An 18,084-nucleotide genomic window follows, 5' to 3' on the forward strand; every position below is an offset into this window, starting at 1 on the left:
AACGCGTGGTGACATTGCACACCAGTCGGTGAGGTGGAAGTTGCAAATGCTGATGCAGGACTGAAAGAGTAGCGGCAGTTGTAGCCCACTTGCAGAAATGGGCACAATCGTGACATACTTTCAAAAGTAGCTCAGGCAGATCTAGCTAGGTCTTGAGAAACCACTGAACCACTAAGTTGAGCATGTGGGCCAGGCATGGTGCGTGCGCGAAGTTACCAAGCTTTAGAGCTGCCACCAGGTCACGGCCATTGTTACACACGACCATGCCTGGTTGTAGGTTCAGGGGTGATAGCCACAGTTCAGTCTGGTCTGTTAGACCTTTCAACAACTTTGTGGCGGTGTGCAGTTTGTCACCTAAGCAGATTAGTTTCAGCACGGCTTGTTGTCATTTGGCAGAGGCAATGCTGCAGTTCTTCCAGCTTTCGACTGATTTTGACGCTTGTGAGATCGAGGGTGAGGAGGAGGTGCAAGAGCTGTTGTAGAAGGTGGGGGCAAGCCTGATTGAACCAGGGCCCAAAATCCTCGGTGTCAGTAGCAATGTGCCATCCCAGAGTCCCGGATACCACAATGTTCACCCAGTGTGCCGTCAGTGAAATGTAGCGTCCCTGGCCACAAGCACTTGTCCAGGTGTCCGTGGTTAAGTAGGCCTTCCCAGTCACAGCATGGCTGATGTTATGGGATATATGCTTGCATAAGGCAGGGAAGGCACACCAGGACAAATAGTGGTGGCTGGGGACCAAGTACCAAAGGATGGTCACCACCATGATGTTTTGGAAAGGTTCCAACTCTACAAGCCTAAATGGCAACATTTCCAGGGCAAGCAGTCTGGAAATGTGGCCATTTAGCATTGTAGCCTATGGGAGGGTGGCTCCAAAGACTGGGGTAGGGACAACTGAACGCCAAGCTGGGACAAGGACATGGACATGGTTGCTGACAGTGGTTGCAAGTGTGCAACGACAGATGCAGGGTGGGAGGCATCTTTGCCTATGTCATGTACAAGGGATTGGTGTGCCCGTAGATCAGGGGTGGAGGCAGTGGTGTCACCCAAAGAGACTGTTTCGGAACCCTGGCAATCGGCCCAAGTAGTCAGGTGCTTTGTTTGCATGTGCCTGAGCCTACTGGTGGTAATTGTGCAGCCCCTGCTGATGCTGGCATGGCAGATGTTGCAAATGGCCTTTTTTGCGTTAACTGGACTGTCTTTAAAAAAGAACCAGACTTGTGAACAACTAAACCTTGGCTTAGCAACTTCACCGATGTTGGTGCTCTTCGAATCAGTTACCCGACTTGTGTCTCTGGCCAGCTCACTTCCTTTTCCTGCTGTAATGCTGTGAAACCCTCCCCTGTGTGTTGCTGTCCTCGCTCTGCATGTCACCTTCCCAGGTTGGGTCAGTGATTTCATCTTCCACCACCTTGTCTTCCACTTTCGCAACCTGATCCTCCTCTTGACTTGCTGATGTAACAACACCACCTGCTGGCAATTGTGGCTCATTATCATCCAGCTCTTGCTACAGCAATTGCATTTTCCCACTGTCACCTTCTTCTGAGCATGGCTTCTCAAATATTTGAGCATCACTACATTTAATCTCCTCATGTCCTAGTTGGAACGGGCAGTGCAAGAGGCCAAAATCTATAAATGAAAACGTGAACAGCTCTTCGGAGTGTCCAAGTGTGGGATCACTTGTTTCTGCTGCATCTAGAAGAAGGCGGGCACCGCTCATAAATATGAATGTGACCAGGGGTGCTACCAGTGCGCCCAAGCATGTGCTAGAGTCACCAGAGAAAAAGAAGGCGACAAAGACGGTGCACACCAGTTAATGAATGTGTGAAAAAAGCTTTATTGTATGAACAACTAGTGCAAACATTAAAAACATTTAAAAGTACATAAACACATCATAAACACATAAATTATGAAGTATCACAATGGAAAACCAATGGGCCTCAAAAGTGGCAATGCTATAATAAGCCAATATGTATGAACAAGGGGGATATAAATGGTGTAACAATAAACACCAAAATATACACCAGCGAATAATGGATATAAATACTTATACAAAAATATTTGAGCAGATGTATAAATACTATTGCACTCAGAAAAATATTTTATATCCAATGATGTAGAATGGCATAAGGAATAACCATATGCACTCAAAATGGTGTATACTAGGGTTGAGCGAAACGGGTCGATCATTTTCAAAAGTCGCCGACTTTTGGCTAAGTCGGCGTCTCATGAAACCCGATCCGACCCCTGTGCTTGTCGGCCATGCGGTACGCGACTTTCGCGCCAAAGTCGCGTTTCAATGACGCGAAAAGCGCCATTTCTCAGCCAATGAAGGTGAACGCAGAGTGTGGGCAGCGTGATGACATAGATCCTGGTCCCCACCATCTTAGAGAAGGGCATTGCAGTGATTGGCTTGCTGTCTGCGGCGTCACAGGGGCTATAAAGGGGCGTTCCCGCCGACCGCCATCTTACTGCTGCTGATCTGAGCTTAGGGACAGGTTGCTGCCGCTTCATCAGAAGCAGGGAGAGCGTTAGGCAGGGTCCACTAACCACCAAACCGCTTGTGCTGCAGCGATTTCCACTGTCCAACACCACCTTCGGTGTGCAGGAACAGTGGAAGCTATTTTTTTTTTTTTTTCCCCTCAGCGCTGTAGCTCATTGGGCTGCCCTAGAAGGCTCCGTGATAGCTGTATTGCTGTGTGTACGCCACTGTGGAAACCAACTGCTTTTTTCAAAGCACATATCCTCTTGTTCCTTCCTTTCTGCACAGCTATCTTTTTTGTTTGTCCACACTTTTTATTTAATTTGTGCATCAGTCCACTCCTATTGCTGCCTGCCATACCTGGCTTACATTACTGCAGGGAGATAGTAATTGTAGGACAGTTTTTTTTTTTTTTTTTTTTTTTTTTTGTGGGAGATTAAGATTGGCATTTCTGCTACAGTGCCATCCCTGTGTGTGCCATCTCTCACTGAGTGGGCCATAGAAAGCCTATTTATTTTTTCCGTGATTTGTGTTCTAAAATCTACCTCAACACAGAAACACTACATCAATCAGTGGGAGAAAAATATTGGCCTCAGTCAGGGCTTGTGTGCCACTGCTGTGTGTGCGCTATCTCTCATTCAGTGGGCTATAGCAAGCCTATATTTTTTTTTTTTTTTTTTTTTTAATATTATTTGGTTTCAAAAGTCTCCCTGAAAAAAAAAAAAAACCTAAAAAAACAGTGGGAGAGTAATATTGCCCTTTCAGCTTGTGTGCCAGTCTTGACTCCTGGGTGTGCCACCTCTCTCCCTCTCATTCAGTGGGCCATAGAAAGCCTATTTATTTTTTTTTTTAAATATTATTGGGTTTCTAAAGTCTCCCTGAAAAAAACAAAAAATACATAAAAAAACAGTGGGAGAGTAATATTGCCCTTTCAGCTTGTGTGCCAGTCTTGACTCCTGGGTGTGCCACCTCTCTCCCTTTCATTCAGTGGGCCATAGAAAGCCTATTTATTTTTTCCGTGATTTGTGTTCTAAATTCTACCTCAACACAAAAACACTACATCAATCAGTGGGAGAAAAATATTGGCCTCAGTCAGGGCTTGTGTGCCACTGCTGTGTGTGCTATCTCTCATTCAGTGGGCTATAGCAAGCCTATTTTTTTTTTTTTTTTTTTTTTTTTAATATTATTTGGTTTCTAAAGTCTCCCTGAAAAAAAAAAAAAACCTAAAAAAACAGTGGGAGAGTAATATTGCCCTTTCAGCTTGTGTGCCAGTCTTGACTCCTGGGTGTGCCACCTCTCTCCCTCTCATTCAGTGGGCCATAGAAAGCCTATTTATTTTTTTTTTTAAATATTATTGGGTTTCTAAAGTCTCCCTGAAAAAAACAAAAAATACATAAAAAAACAGTGGGAGAGTAATATTGCCCTTTCAGCTTGTGTGCCAGTCTTGACTCCTGGGTGTGCCACCTCTCTCCCTTTCATTCAGTGGGCCATAGAAAGCCTATTTTTTTTTTTTTTAATATTATTTGGTTTCTAATTCTCCCTGAAAAAAAAAAAAAAACCTAAAAAAACAGTGGGAGAGTAATATTGCCCTTTCAGCTTGTGTGCCAGTCTTGACTCCTGGGTGTGCCACCTCTCTCCCTCTCATTCAGTGGGCCATAGAAAGCCTATTTATTTTTTTTTTTAAATATTATTGGGTTTCTAAAGTCTCCCTGAAAAAACAAAAAATACATAAAAAAACAGTGGGAGAGTAATATTGCCCTTTCAGCTTGTGTGCCAGTCTTGACTCCTGGGTGTGCCACCTCTCTCCCTTTCATTCAGTGGGCCATAGAAAGCCTATTTTTTTTTTTTTTAATATTATTTGGTTTCTAATTCTCCCTGAAAAAAAAAAAAAAACCTAAAAAAACAGTGGGAGAGTAATATTGCCCTTTCAGCTTGTGTGCCAGTCTTGACTCCTGGGTGTGCCACCTCTCTCCCTCTCATTCAGTGGGCCATAGAAAGCCTTTTTTTTTTTTGGTTTTTTTAATATTATTTGGTTTCTAAAGTCTCCCTGAAAAAAACAAAAAAAACATAAAAAAACAGTGGGAGAGTAATATTGCCCTTTCAGCTTGTGTGCCAGTCTTGACTCCTGGGTGTGCCACCTCTCTCCCTTTCATTCAGTGGGCCATAGAAAGCCTATTTTTTTTTTTTTTAATATTATTTGGTTTCTAATTCTCCCTGAAAAAAAAAAAAAAACCTAAAAAAACAGTGGGAGAGTAATATTGCCCTTTCAGCTTGTGTGCCAGTCTTGACTCCTGGGTGTGCCACCTCTCTCCCTCTCATTCAGTGGGCCATAGAAAGCCTTTTTTTTTTTTGGTTTTTTTAATATTATTTGGTTTCTAAAGTCTCCCTGAAAAAAACAAAAAAAACATAAAAAACAGTGGGAGAGTAATATTGCCCTTTCAGCTTGTGCGCCAGTCTTGACTCCTGGTTGTGCCACCTCTCTCTCTCTAATTGTGGGCCATAGAAAGCCTTTTTTTTTTTTTTTTTTAATATTATTTGGTTTCTAAAGTCTCCCTGAGAAAAAAAAAAAAATAAATTAGGTGGGAGATTAATATTGACATTAGTGCTTGAGTGACAGTCCTGCGTGTGTGTCATCTCTGTGATTTTGTGCCACAGAAAACAGAGTGTGTAACATTGTGCCTGATTTTCCTTGTGGTCTCACCAACCTGTTAAGGGATATTGAAATCATACTGAAGTTATAGCTCACCGTGTAAGTTGTTTGATAGCAACAAATAAAGTTACTTTGGTTAAGATTTTAAAACAATGAGGAAGTCTGGTGCAAGAGGTCGTCGTGGGCGTTCATTGTCAGCTGGTAATGATGGTAGTGGTAGTGGAGCATCAGGTGGTCGTGGGGATAAAAATATTCCACCTAAGTCTGGAGCTGTGGAGCCAGTTTCGTCGTCAGGCTACACAAGGCCTCGAACGCTCTCTTTTCTGGGAGTAGGAAAACCGCTTTTAAAGGCGGAGCAGCAACAGCAAGTTTTGGCTTACATTGCAGACTCAGCCTCTAGCTCTTTTGCCTCCTCTTCCGAAACTGGTAAATGTAAAAGCAGCGCGTCGCTTGTGGATGTTCACGGTCAGGGACAAGTCGCTTCCTTGTCCTCCTCAGCAAAAACTACAACAAGAGAGAAGGATGCAGCAGGCGACACAACGGGTCACTCCATGGAGCTCTTTACACATACCGTCCCTGGCTTAGAAAGTGAAACATTTAACAGGCCATGCCCATTACAAGTATATTCTGACATGGAGTGCACTGATGCACAGCCACAGCCAGAGTACTATGCTGCTCCTTTGACTCAGACCACCACATTGCCCTCTCAGGGTACAGATCCACAATCAGACCCTGATGAGACTATGTTGCCCCGCCACGAACGCTATACCACCGACCGACACAGTGACACAGACGAAGTTGCACACGAGCTCGAAGAGGAGGTAATAGATGACCCAGTTATTGACCCCGATTGGCAGCCATTGGGGGAACAGGGTGCAGGCGGCAGTAGTTCAGAAGCGGAGGTGGAGGAGGGGCCGCAGCAGGCATCAACATCGCAACAGGTTCCATCTGCCGGGCCCGTATCTGGACCAAAACGCGTGTCAAAGCCAAAACCTGTTGGAGCACAGCGTTGCCATCCGGTTAAAGCTCAGTCTGCAATCCCTGAAAAGGGATCAGAGTCTAGGAAGAGTGCAGTCTGGCATTTTTTTAAACAACATCCAACTGATCAGCGCAAAGTCATCTGTCAAAAATGTTCAACTAGCTTAAGCAGAGGTCAGAATCTGAAAAGTCTAAATACTAGTTGCATGCATAGACACTTAACCACCATGCATTCTCAAGCCTGGACTAACTACCAAACGTCCCTCAAGGTTGTAGCACCCTCGGCCAATGAAGCTAGTCAGCAACGCAACATCCCTTCCGTCACTGTAAGGCCACCATTTTCCGCACCACCGGCAGTATCTGTGCAGGTTTCTTTGCCAGCCAAAAGCAGTCAGGGTCAGGGAATCACCAGTTTTGTAGGAGGAAATATTGCATGTAGGGCACCGGCGGAAACAATACCGTCTCCAACCGTCTCTCAGTCTGCCATGTCCACCGGCACACCCGAAAGTTCCACGATCTACAGCTCTCCAGTCCAGCTCACCCTACATGAGACTCTGGTTAGAAAAAGGAAGTACTTATCCTCGCATCCGCGTACACAGGGTTTTAACGCCCACATAGCTAGACTAATCTCGTTAGAGATGATGCCCTACCGGTTAGTTGAAAGCGAAGCTTTCAAAGCCCTGATGGAGTACGCTGAACCACGATACGAGCTACCCAGTCGACACTTTTTTTCCAGAAAAGCCATCCCAGCCCTGCACCAGCATGTTAAACAGCGCATCGTCCATGCACTCAGGCAATCTGTGAGTACAAAGGTGCACCTGACTACAGATGCATGGACCAGTAGGCATGGCCAGGGACGTTATGTGTCCATCACGGCACACTGGGTGAATGTGGTGGATGCAGGGTCCACAGGCGACATCAATTTAGGGACAGTTGTGCCTAGCCCACGGTCTAGGAAACAGTTGGCTGTAGGCGTTCGCACCCCCTCCTCCTCCTCCTCGTCCTCCTGCAGAAGCTACAGCTCTTCCACAGAACGCAGTCGGCCAACCACTCCATCGGCAGATGACACTGTTGCACACCAGTTGTCCCATTATGGGCCAGCTACTGCCAAGCGTCAGCAGGCTGTATTGGCTATGAAGTGTTTGGGCGACAACAGACACACCGCGGAAGTTCTGTCCGAGTTCTTGCAACAAGAAACGCAGTCGTGGCTGGGCACAGTAGATCTTGAGGCAGGCAAGGTAGTGAGTGATAACGGAAGGAATTTCATGGCTGCCATCTCCCTTTCCCAACTGAAACACATTCCTTGCCTGGCTCACACCTTAAACCTGGTGGTGCAGTGCTTATTGAAAACTTATCCTGGGTTCTCCGACCTGCTCCTCAAAGTGCGTGCACTTTGCTCACATATCCGACGTTCGCCTGTACACGCCAGCCGTATGCAAACCTATCAGCGGTCTTTGAACCTTCCCCAGCATCGCCTAATCATAGACGTTGCAACAAGGTGGAACTCAACACTGCACATGCTTCAGAGACTGTGCGAACAGAGGCGTGCTGTTATTTATTTGTGGGAGGATACACGGGCAGGCAGTAGGATGGCAGACATGGAGTTGTCAGGTGTGCAGTGGTCGAAGATACAAGACATGTGTCAAGTCCTTCAGTGTTTTGAGGAATGCACACGGCTGGTTAGTGCAGACAACGCCGTAATAAGCATGAGCATCCCCCTAATGCGTCTGCTGATGCAAAGTTTGACGCACATAAAGGAGCAGGCGTCTGCACCAGAGGAAGAGGGAAGCCTTGATGACAGTCAGCCATTGTCTGGTCAGGGCAGTGTACAGGACGAGGTAGCGGGCGAAGAGGAGGTGGAGGACGAGGAGGATGATGGGGATGAGTATATTTTTAATGCGGAAACTTTCACGGGGGCACAGGAAATTGGTTGCGTGTCACGGCCGGGTTCTGGTTTTTTGAGGGACACAAGTGACGTAGATTTGCCTGCAACTGCCCCTCAACCAATCACAACCGGAGATTTGACAACTGGAACTTTGGCCCACATGGCGGATTATGCCTTACGTATCCTAAAAAGGGACACACGCATTACGAAAATGATGAACGATGACGATTACTGGTTGGCCTGCCTCCTTGATCCACGCTATAAAGGCAAATTGCAAAATATTATGCCACATGAGAACTTGGAACTAATATTAGCAACCAAACAATCAACTCTTGTTGACCGTTTGCTTCAGGCATTCCCAGCACACAGCGCACGTGATCGTTCTCACACGAGCTCCAGGGGGCAGCAGACTAGGAGTGTTAGGGGTGCACACATCAGAAGTGGCGTTGGACAGAGGGGTTTTCTGACCAGGTTGTGGAGTGATTTTGCTATGACCGCAGACAGGACAGGTACTGCTGCATCAATTGAAAGTGACAGGAGACAACATTTGTCCAGTATGGTTACTAACTATTTTTCATCCCTTATCGATGTTCTCCCTCAACCGTCATTCCCATTTGATTACTGGGCCTCCAAATTAGACACCTGGCCAGAATTGGCAGAATATGCATTGCAGGAGCTTGCTTGCCCGGCAGCAAGTGTCCTATCAGAAAGAGTATTCAGTGCTGCAGGGTCAATATTAACCGAAAAAAGGACTCGTCTGGCTACCCAAAATGTTGACGATCTAACATTCATTAAAATGAACCACAACTGGATTTCAAAATCTTTTGCCCCACCTTGCCCGGCCGACACCTAGCTTTCCTATGAAAAGCTCTTGCCTGTGAATTACTTTTCTAATGTCTAATTTGCTGCTGCAGATTGTACAGCATACGACATGTTTACACCTCCCTAAATGGCCAAACTCCCCACACGGGGCCGTGGTATCGCGACTTGGCGCAAGCACCCGTGAGACTGCTGTTTGTCTGAAGAGGTGGGTGTGCTCGCTTTTGGTTGACGGCATTGCTACTGGGTCCCTCATAGTACAATGTAGTGTCTCTGGCGGTGGTGGTGCGCACCCAACGTCAGACACACCGTTGTAACATGAGTGGCCCTGGGGCGGTCCCGCCGGCCTCAAGAGAGTTCCCCCCTACCCCAGCTCAAACTGGGCTCTACTACGTGCAAAATTATGTCGCACAGCTCCACCAATCTTTAGTCTATTCGCTGACATCATTCAATGTCTGGCACTGACAATACAAATTTGTAGACATCTATGATGCAACTTAAAGTAGTCTGTGTCTGTGTCCTATATTGGCACCATTAAATAGTTACTGCCAAATTACTATGTCAGAAACACAGCAGATGAGCCCACCCCTGTACCTAAGTATGCCATCTTTTTTTTTGTTTTGGTTGTTTTGCGAGACATTAACATCTATTTATATTTTGGGAGTACTGGGACAGACACTCCTTGCACTACTCCTCCACTCAGCACCAAGCTGCCTGCCCGTGTATCCATGTAACCGCTGTAAAACTGCCATGAGCCTATTGTTTGTTATTTTAGGCCTTTGATAGCCTGTCTGCGGTCCCTACTCCTCCACTGACCACCAAGCTGCCTGCCCGTGTATCCATGTAACCGCTGTAAAACTGCCATGAGCCTATTGTTTGTTATTTTAGGCCTTTGAAGCCTTTCTGCGCTCCCTCCTTCCACTAGTCCTCCACTGACCAGACCACTGCTGCCCGTGTACCCCTGGAACCAATTTTAAAGTGCCTACAGCCAGCCCATTTTATTGTGTTAGGCCTTCGAAGCCTGTCTGCGGTCCATACTTCCACTAGTCCTCCACTGACCAGACCACTGCTGCCCGTGTACCCCTGGAACCAATTTTAAAGTGCCTACAGCCAGCCCATTTTATTGTGTTAGGCCTTCGAAGCCTGTCTGCGGTCCATACTTTAAATACTCCTCCACTCACCACCAAGCTGCCTGCCCGTGTATCCATGTAACCGCTGTAAAACTGCCATGAGCCTATTGTTTGTTATGTTAGGCCTTTGATAGCCTGTCTGCGGTCCCTACTTTAAATACTCCTCCACTCACCACCACCAAGCTGCCTGCCCGTGTATCCATGTAACCGCTGTGAAACTGCCATGAGCCTATTGTTTTTTTATGTTAGGCCTTTGATAGCCTGTCTGCGGTCCCTACTTTAAATACTCCTCCACTCACCACCACCAAGCTGCCTGCCCGTGTATCCATGTAACCGCTGTAAAACTGCCATGAGCCTATTGTTTGTTATTTTAGGCCTTTGATAGCCTGTCTGCGGTCCCTACTTTAAATACTCCTCCACTCACCACCAAGCTGCCTGTGTATCCATGTAACCGCTGTAAAACTGCCATGAGCCTACTGTTTGTTATTTTAGGCCTTTGATAGCCTGTCTGCGGTCCCTACTTTAAATACTCCTCCACTCATCACCAGCTGCCTGCCCGTGTATCCATGTAACCGCTGTAAAACTGCCATGAGCCTATTGTTTGTTATTTTAGGCCTTTGATAGCCTGTCTGTGGTCCCTACTTTAAATACTCCTCCACTCACCACCAAGCTGCCTGTGTATCCATGTAACCGCTGTAAAACTGCCATGAGCCTATTGTTTGTTATTTTAGGCCTTTGATAGCCTGTCTGCGGTCCCTACTTTAAATACTCCTCCACTCACCACCAAGCTGCCTGTGTATCCATGTAACCGCTGTAAAACTGCCATGAGCCTACTGTTTGTTATTTTAGGCCTTTGATAGCCTGTCTGCGGCCCCTACTTGCAATACTCCTCCACTGACCACAATGCTGCCTGGAGTGCCTGCCTGTGTATCCATGTAACCGATGTAAAACTGCCATGACTGCCTACTGTTTGTTATTTTAGGCCTTTGATAGCCTGTCTGCGGCCCCTACTTGCAATACTCCTCCACTGAGCACAATGCTGCCTGGAGTGCCTGCCTGTGTATCCATGTAACCGATGTAAAACTGCCATGACTGCCTACTGTTTGTTATTTTAGGCCTTTGATAGCCTGTCTGCAGCCCCTACTTGCAATACTCCTCCACTGACCACACCAATGCTGCCCGTGTACCCCTGGAACCTATTTAAAAGTTCATAGAGCCTAGTTATATATTTTATTTACTATTAATAAGGCCATGATGGACTACGCTGTACCACGCTACAAGCTAACCAGTCGACACTTCTTTTGCGAGAAAAGCCATCCCAACCCTCCACCAGCATGTAGAAGACCGCATTGTCCATGCACTCTGGCAATCTGTGAGTACAAAGGTGCACCTGACAACAGACGCATGGACCTGTAGGCATGGCCACGGAAGATTACGTGTCCATTACGGCGCAATGGGTTAATGTGGTGGATGCATGGTCCACAGGGGACAGCCTACTAAGTCTGTCTGCAGTCCCTAATTCAAATTGTCCTCCACTGTCTAAATCGGAACTTCCACCTTCTGGCTTTCGGCCTATAGTATCAGAAATTAAACTGCATTTGGCCTTCAACTTTGGTTAGGGCCTACTAACGGCTTCTGCCCCTCCCTGGTGTTGTCCTCAACTAAATAAAGCTGAGCTTCAACCTTCCGGCTCTCATTAAGTGGTTTTTAAAAAAAAATGGTGGTTAGGGCCTACTAACGGCTTCTGCCCCTCCCTGGTGTTGTCCTCAACTAAATAAAGCTGAGCTTCAACCTTCCGGCTCTCATTAAGTGGTTTTTAAAAAAAAAAAAATGGTGGTTAGGGCCTACTAACGGCTTCTGCCCCTCCCTGGTGTTGTCCTCAACTAAATAAAGCTGAGCTTCAACCTTCCGGCTCTCATTATGTGGTTTAAAAAAAAAAAATGGTGGTTAGGGCCTACTAACGGCTTCTGCCCCTCCCTGGTGTTGTCCTCAACTAAATAAAGCTGAGCTTCAACCTTCCGGCTCTCATTAAGTGGTTTTAAAAAAAAAATGGTGGTTAGGGCCTACTAACGGCTTCTGCCCCTCCCTGGTGTTGTCCTCAACTAAATAAAGCTGAGCTTCAACCTTCCGGCTCTCATTAAGTGGTTTTAAAAAAAAAAAAAATGGTGGTTAGGGCCTACTAACGGCTTCTGCCCCTCCCTGGTGTTGTCCTCAACTAAATAAAGCTGAGCTTCAACCTTCCGGCTCTCATTAAGTGGTTTTAAAAAAAAAAAAAATGGTGGTTAGGGCCTACTAACGGCTTCTGCCCCTCCCTGGTGTTGTCCTCAACTAAATAAAGCTGAGCTTCAACCTTCCGGCTCTCATTATGTGGTTTAAAAAAAAAAAATGGTGGTTAGGGCCTACTAACGGCTTCTGCCCCTCCCTGGTGTTGTCCTCAACTAAATAAAGCTGAGCTTCAACCTTCCGGCTCTCATTAAGTGGTTTTAAAAAAAAAATGGTGGTTAGGGCCTACTAACGGCTTCTGCCCCTCCCTGGTGTTGTCCTCAACTAAATAAAGCTGAGCTTCAACCTTCCGGCTCTCATTAAGTGGTTTTAAAAAAAAAAAAAATGGTGGTTAGGGCCTACTAACGGCTTCTGCCCCTCCCTGGTGTTGCCCTCAACTAAATAAAGCTGAGCTTCAACCTTCTGCTCCAAATTACCATTTTAAAAAATGCAATAGGCTTTTCCGGCCTACTAAAGGTGTCTGCCCCTCCCTGGTGTTGTCCTCAACTGAACAAAGCTGAGCTTCCACATTCTGGCTTTCGCCCTATACTATCAGATATTAAACTGCATTTGGCCTACTAGTGTGGTTAGGCCCTTGAAACAGTGTCTGCTGCTCTTGGGTTTGCTACTCCACTGAACAAAGCAATGCCGCCTGTTTAGTCCTGTTACCAATTTTGAACTGCATGTAGCCTACTTTATTCTTTGGCCCTATATCTGTTTCCTCCTCATCCTGCCCATTGCCCAGCCACTGCTAAATGAGTCTGCTGGTACATTGACCTAGACCACTACATTCCCCTTGTACTCTACACAGCCAGAATCTGTCCCTGCTGAAAGTAAGGTTCCCCTTCCCGCATGTTATACCACCTTACACAGGGACAAAGAGGAAGGTGCAGATGAAAGTGCAGGTTCCTTCATCAGGTGGGGGGGCATACTCGTTGGCGACGTCACTGGCACAGGGCCCCTCAGAGTACGCAAAAGTGTCGCTGCTGGTGGGAGGCGCCCCCGCCATGCAAACACACCGCCGTACTTTGAGGGGCCCTGTGCCAGTGGCAATGCGAACGAGTGGGCCCCCCCTGCTTGCTCAGGATCACAGCACTTGCAACTTTTAAATACTTACCTTTCCCTGCAACACCGCCGTGACGTAGTCCGCATTTCCTGGGCCCACGAAAAACTTGAGCCAGCCCTACTCCCCCCACAACTTTCCCCCAATTCCCTATGCCCAACTATTATTATACAGTTAATTAAGATTGGCAAGCTTCAGAAACAAGAATGGATGTTTTTGGCATTAAAATGGGCACTGTAGGTGTTTTCCTGGCCTCCACTCACTGCCGACTATGCTTCCCCATTGACTTGCATTGGGTTTCGTGTTTCGGTCGATCCCCGATTTTTAGCGATAATCGGCCGACTGCACTCGACTCGACTCTGGACAAAATCGGGTTTCCCAAAACCCTACTCGATCTTAAAAAAATGAAAGTCGCTCAACCCTAGTGTATACAAATGGAACTAAACAGCCCTAATATCCCTTAATCAACATGCAGATATGAATAAGGACAAAGAGTACACTTAATTTTATGGGACTCAAAAACAGGAAGAAAATACCTGTCAATGATAGCCAATCAATAGATACCTGTCACAAAAATTATTATTAAAAGGACAGAAAGAGTACCATATGTGAGAAAAAATCAAATTAACCTTATAAGTCCATGTATAGGACAGAAAAAGTGTGTAAGGTAAGATGAGATAAACCTTATAAGTCCATAAATAGAAAATGATAAAGATGGACTTATAAGGTTTATCACATACAAAAATGTGAATAACGAGGAATTTTAATTAACAAGTTACCCTATACATTAATGTCTGCCCTTCCTTTAATGTAAGCTAAAGTTAATAATTATATGATGTCTTCTCCTATTTTGAAGAAAATATTATAGACCGTGATAAATAATTTTAATACACCGGAAGAATGCACGATAAGAAAGATGATAAAGACCTATAAAAGAGATATTGTTAGTCCTTTATTGCACGTGCGCTTTTATTGGCCATATAATTAGAGGACCTTCTTCAATTATAAGTCCTGTTGGTGAGTATGAAGATGCTTAATATTCAAGCGCTGCAGGTTATGTGATCGGATGTATTCTGGTCCCGTTCACGTGACCTGAAGGATCTTTGTATCAGCCAGTTCTAAAATAACTGGAATTCCTATTGCAGCAGGTTCTCAAATTGAATAAATTGTTAACCCCTTTCCGATATGTGGCATAATAATATTTCCACATCGGACTCCCCCTGTATGTTGCGGGCTCCGGCGCTGAGCCAGCAACTTTCCGGGCACATGACAGCTAATCTATACAGCTGACATGTGCCCACAACAGCCACTGGTGGAATTGAGATCCACCCGCGGCTGTTAACTAGTTAAATGCTGCTGTCAATCTCTGACAGCGGCATTTAACGCGAGCTTCTCGGAAGCGCATCGCAAATCTCACCCATTGGTGACCCCGTCACATGATCGTGGTCACCGATGGGTCGGCATGAAAACCAGAGGTCTGCAGCAGACTTCTGTGGTTGTCATTGCCGGATTGCTATGAATGTTGCCCCATGGTCGGCTCTCATAGCAAGTGAGCATTTCTGCTACACACATCGCCTGTGTGTAGCAGAGGCAATCAAAGCGCTGCAACTTCTAGTATGCCATGGAGACTACTGAAGCATGCAAAAAGTAAAAAAAAAAAAGTTTTTAAAAATATAAAAAAAATATAAAAATTCAAATCACCCGCTTCGCCCCATTCCAAATAAAACAATAAAAAAATCAAATATATATATATATATATATATATATATATATATAATTAACCCAATCACTAAAAAGCGTAGCAAGAAAAAAATTCAAAACACCAGAATTACGTTTTTTTGGGGTTGTCGTGACATTGCAATGAAATGCAATAATAGGCGATCAAAAGATTGTATCTGCACCAAAATGGTATCAATAAAAATGTAATATCAGTGCGCAAAAAATAAGCCCTCACCCAACCCGAGACCACAAAAAATGGAGACGCTACATATCTCAGAAAATGGCGCCTTTTTTTTAACAATTTTTTTTTTTCATCACTTAAATTAAAAAGAACCATAGACATGTTTGGTCTCCGTGAACTCATAATGACCTGGAGTATCATAATGGCCGGTCAGTTTTAGCTGTTAGGGAACATGGTAAAAAAAAAAATAAAATAAAAACAACTGTGGAATTGCAAATTTTTTTTCAGTTTTCACCACACTTGGAATTTTTTTTCCTGTTTTCCAGTACATGATATGTTAACCAATGGTGTTGTTCAATAGTATAAATTGTCCTGCAAAAAACAGGCCCTCACATGGCCATACATCCTGATGGAAAAATAAAAGAAAAAGTTCCGGCTCTAGGAAGAAGGGGAGCAAAAACAGAAATTCAAATTTCAACTGTATGCCAAGACAGTGAAAAGCCCTGATCAGAGAGGGAGTGCCAGCTTACTTTATCTCCTCTGTCATTCTCCATAGGCATCTGACATCTCAGCGAAGGAGGCATGATAGCGTCACTACATGGCTCCCGCTGCGCTGAGAAGGGCAGCTATTCAGAATGCTCGTGGCAAAGACCGAGCAACGGGGGAACGAGGAGAGATTAGTATTGTGGTTTTTTTTAAACCAGTGAGTACTGTGATGGCATTATACTGTATGGAGTACTAAAGGGAGTTTATTATACTATATATAGGACTATGTGGGTGCAGTATACTACAGTGTATGGAGGACTATGGAGAGTCTACTATACTGTACAGAGGACTATGGGGTGTGCATTATACTGTATGCAGGACTATGTAGTGCTTTATACTGTATGGAGAACCATGGGGAGTGCACTATACTATATGGAAGACTATGGGAAGTGCATCATATTGTATGCAGAACTATGAGGTTCATTATACAATATGGTGGACTATGGGGAGTGCATAATACTGTATGAAGGACTATGGGGAGTTCATTATACTATATGGGAGACTATGGAGAGTGCATTATACTCTGTGAAGGACTGTGAGTAGTGTATTATACTGTATGCAGGACTATGGGGTGCATTATACTGTATAAAGGACTATGGTGAGTGCATTATAGTATATGGAGGACTATGGGGAGTCCATTATACGGTATGGAGGACTATGGGGAGTGCAATATACCATATAGAGCACTATGGGTTGCATTGTACTGTATGGGTGACTTTTGGGAGTGCATTTTACTATATGAAGAACTATGATGGGTGCATTATATTATATGGAAGACTATGGTGGTGCATTATACTATATGGAGACTTTGGGGGTACATTATACTTTATGGCAGACTTTAGGGTGTGCATTATACTGTATAGAGGACTATGAGGTGCATTACACTGCATGGAGGAATATGGGGAGTGCATTATACTATATGGAAGACTACCTGGTGCATTGGACTATATGGAGGGAGGACTATTAAGAGTGCATTATTCTATATAGAGGTCTATGGAGCTTACATTATATGCACTATATGGAAGAGGTTCATTATACTTTATTGTGGACTATAGGGTGTGCATTATACTGCATAGAGGACTATGATATGCATTTACTGTATGGAGGACTATGAAGAGAGCATAAAACTATATGGAGGACTATGGGGTGTATTATACTGTACGAAGGAATATGGGGAGTTCATTATACTACGTTTGGGACTACGGGGAGTGTATTTTGCTATATAGGACTGTGAGGAGTGCAGTAGACTATATGGAAGACTATGGGGGTGCATTATACTATATGAGATTATGGAGTGCATTATAATATATGGAGGACTACGGGGGCTGCATTATACTATATGTAAGACTATTGGGGTGCATTATACTTTATGGAGGACTATGGGGACTGCATTATACTTTATGGAGGAGTATGGAATTTATTGTAATGTATGGAAGACTATGGGGAGTGCATTATACTATATGGGAGACTATGGGGGTTTTATAGTACATGGAGGACTATTGGTCATGCGTTATACTATGTGAAAGACTATATAATACACTATACTGTTTGAAAAACTATAAGATGCATTATACTATGTGGAGGACTATGGCATGAAATATACTATAATAGAGATTTATATGGTGCAGTATACTACATGGAGGACTATGGGGCCCATTATGCCATATGCAGGGCTATGTAGGGGCCCATTAAATTATTTGGAGGGCTAAATGGGAACCTTTACACTATTTGGAGGGCTATGTTAGTGCCATTATACTGTATTATTATTATTTATATAGCACCATTAATTCCATGGTGCTGTACATGTGAAAAGGGGTTACATACAGGGTTATAGATATCGTTAACAGTAAACAATTTACAATGACAGACTGGTCATGGGAGAGGACCCTGTCCTTGCGGACTTACATTCTTTGGGATAATGGGGAAGAGACAGGAGGTCGGTGTGCTGCAGCACTGGTGGTGTTGAGGCGGTAGCTCTGGTGGTGGTTAGGCAGCAGCTCGGGTGGTTGGAGAAGCGGCAGCTCGGGTGGTTGGTGAGGCGGCAGCTCAGGTGGTTAGTGATGTGGCAGCGGCTCGGGTGGTTGGTGAGGCGGCAGCTCGGGTGGTTGGTGAGGCGGCGCAGCTCAGGTGGTTGGTGAGGCGGTAGAATGGTAATTGCAGGCTGTAGGCTTTCCTGAAGAGATGGGTTTTCAGGTTCCGTCTGAAGGATCCGAGGGTGGTGGATAATCGGACGTGTTGAGGCATGGAATTCCAGAGGATAGGGGATATTCGGGAGAAATCTTGGAGGCGGTTGTGTGAGGAACGAATAAGTGTGGAGGAGAGTAGGAGGTCTTGGGAGGATCGAAGATTACGTGAGGGAAGATAGTGGGAG

This window comes from Ranitomeya variabilis, chromosome 3 (genome assembly GCF_051348905.1).
Source record: "Ranitomeya variabilis isolate aRanVar5 chromosome 3, aRanVar5.hap1, whole genome shotgun sequence".
In the NCBI taxonomy this organism is placed as follows: domain Eukaryota; kingdom Metazoa; phylum Chordata; class Amphibia; order Anura; family Dendrobatidae; genus Ranitomeya; species Ranitomeya variabilis.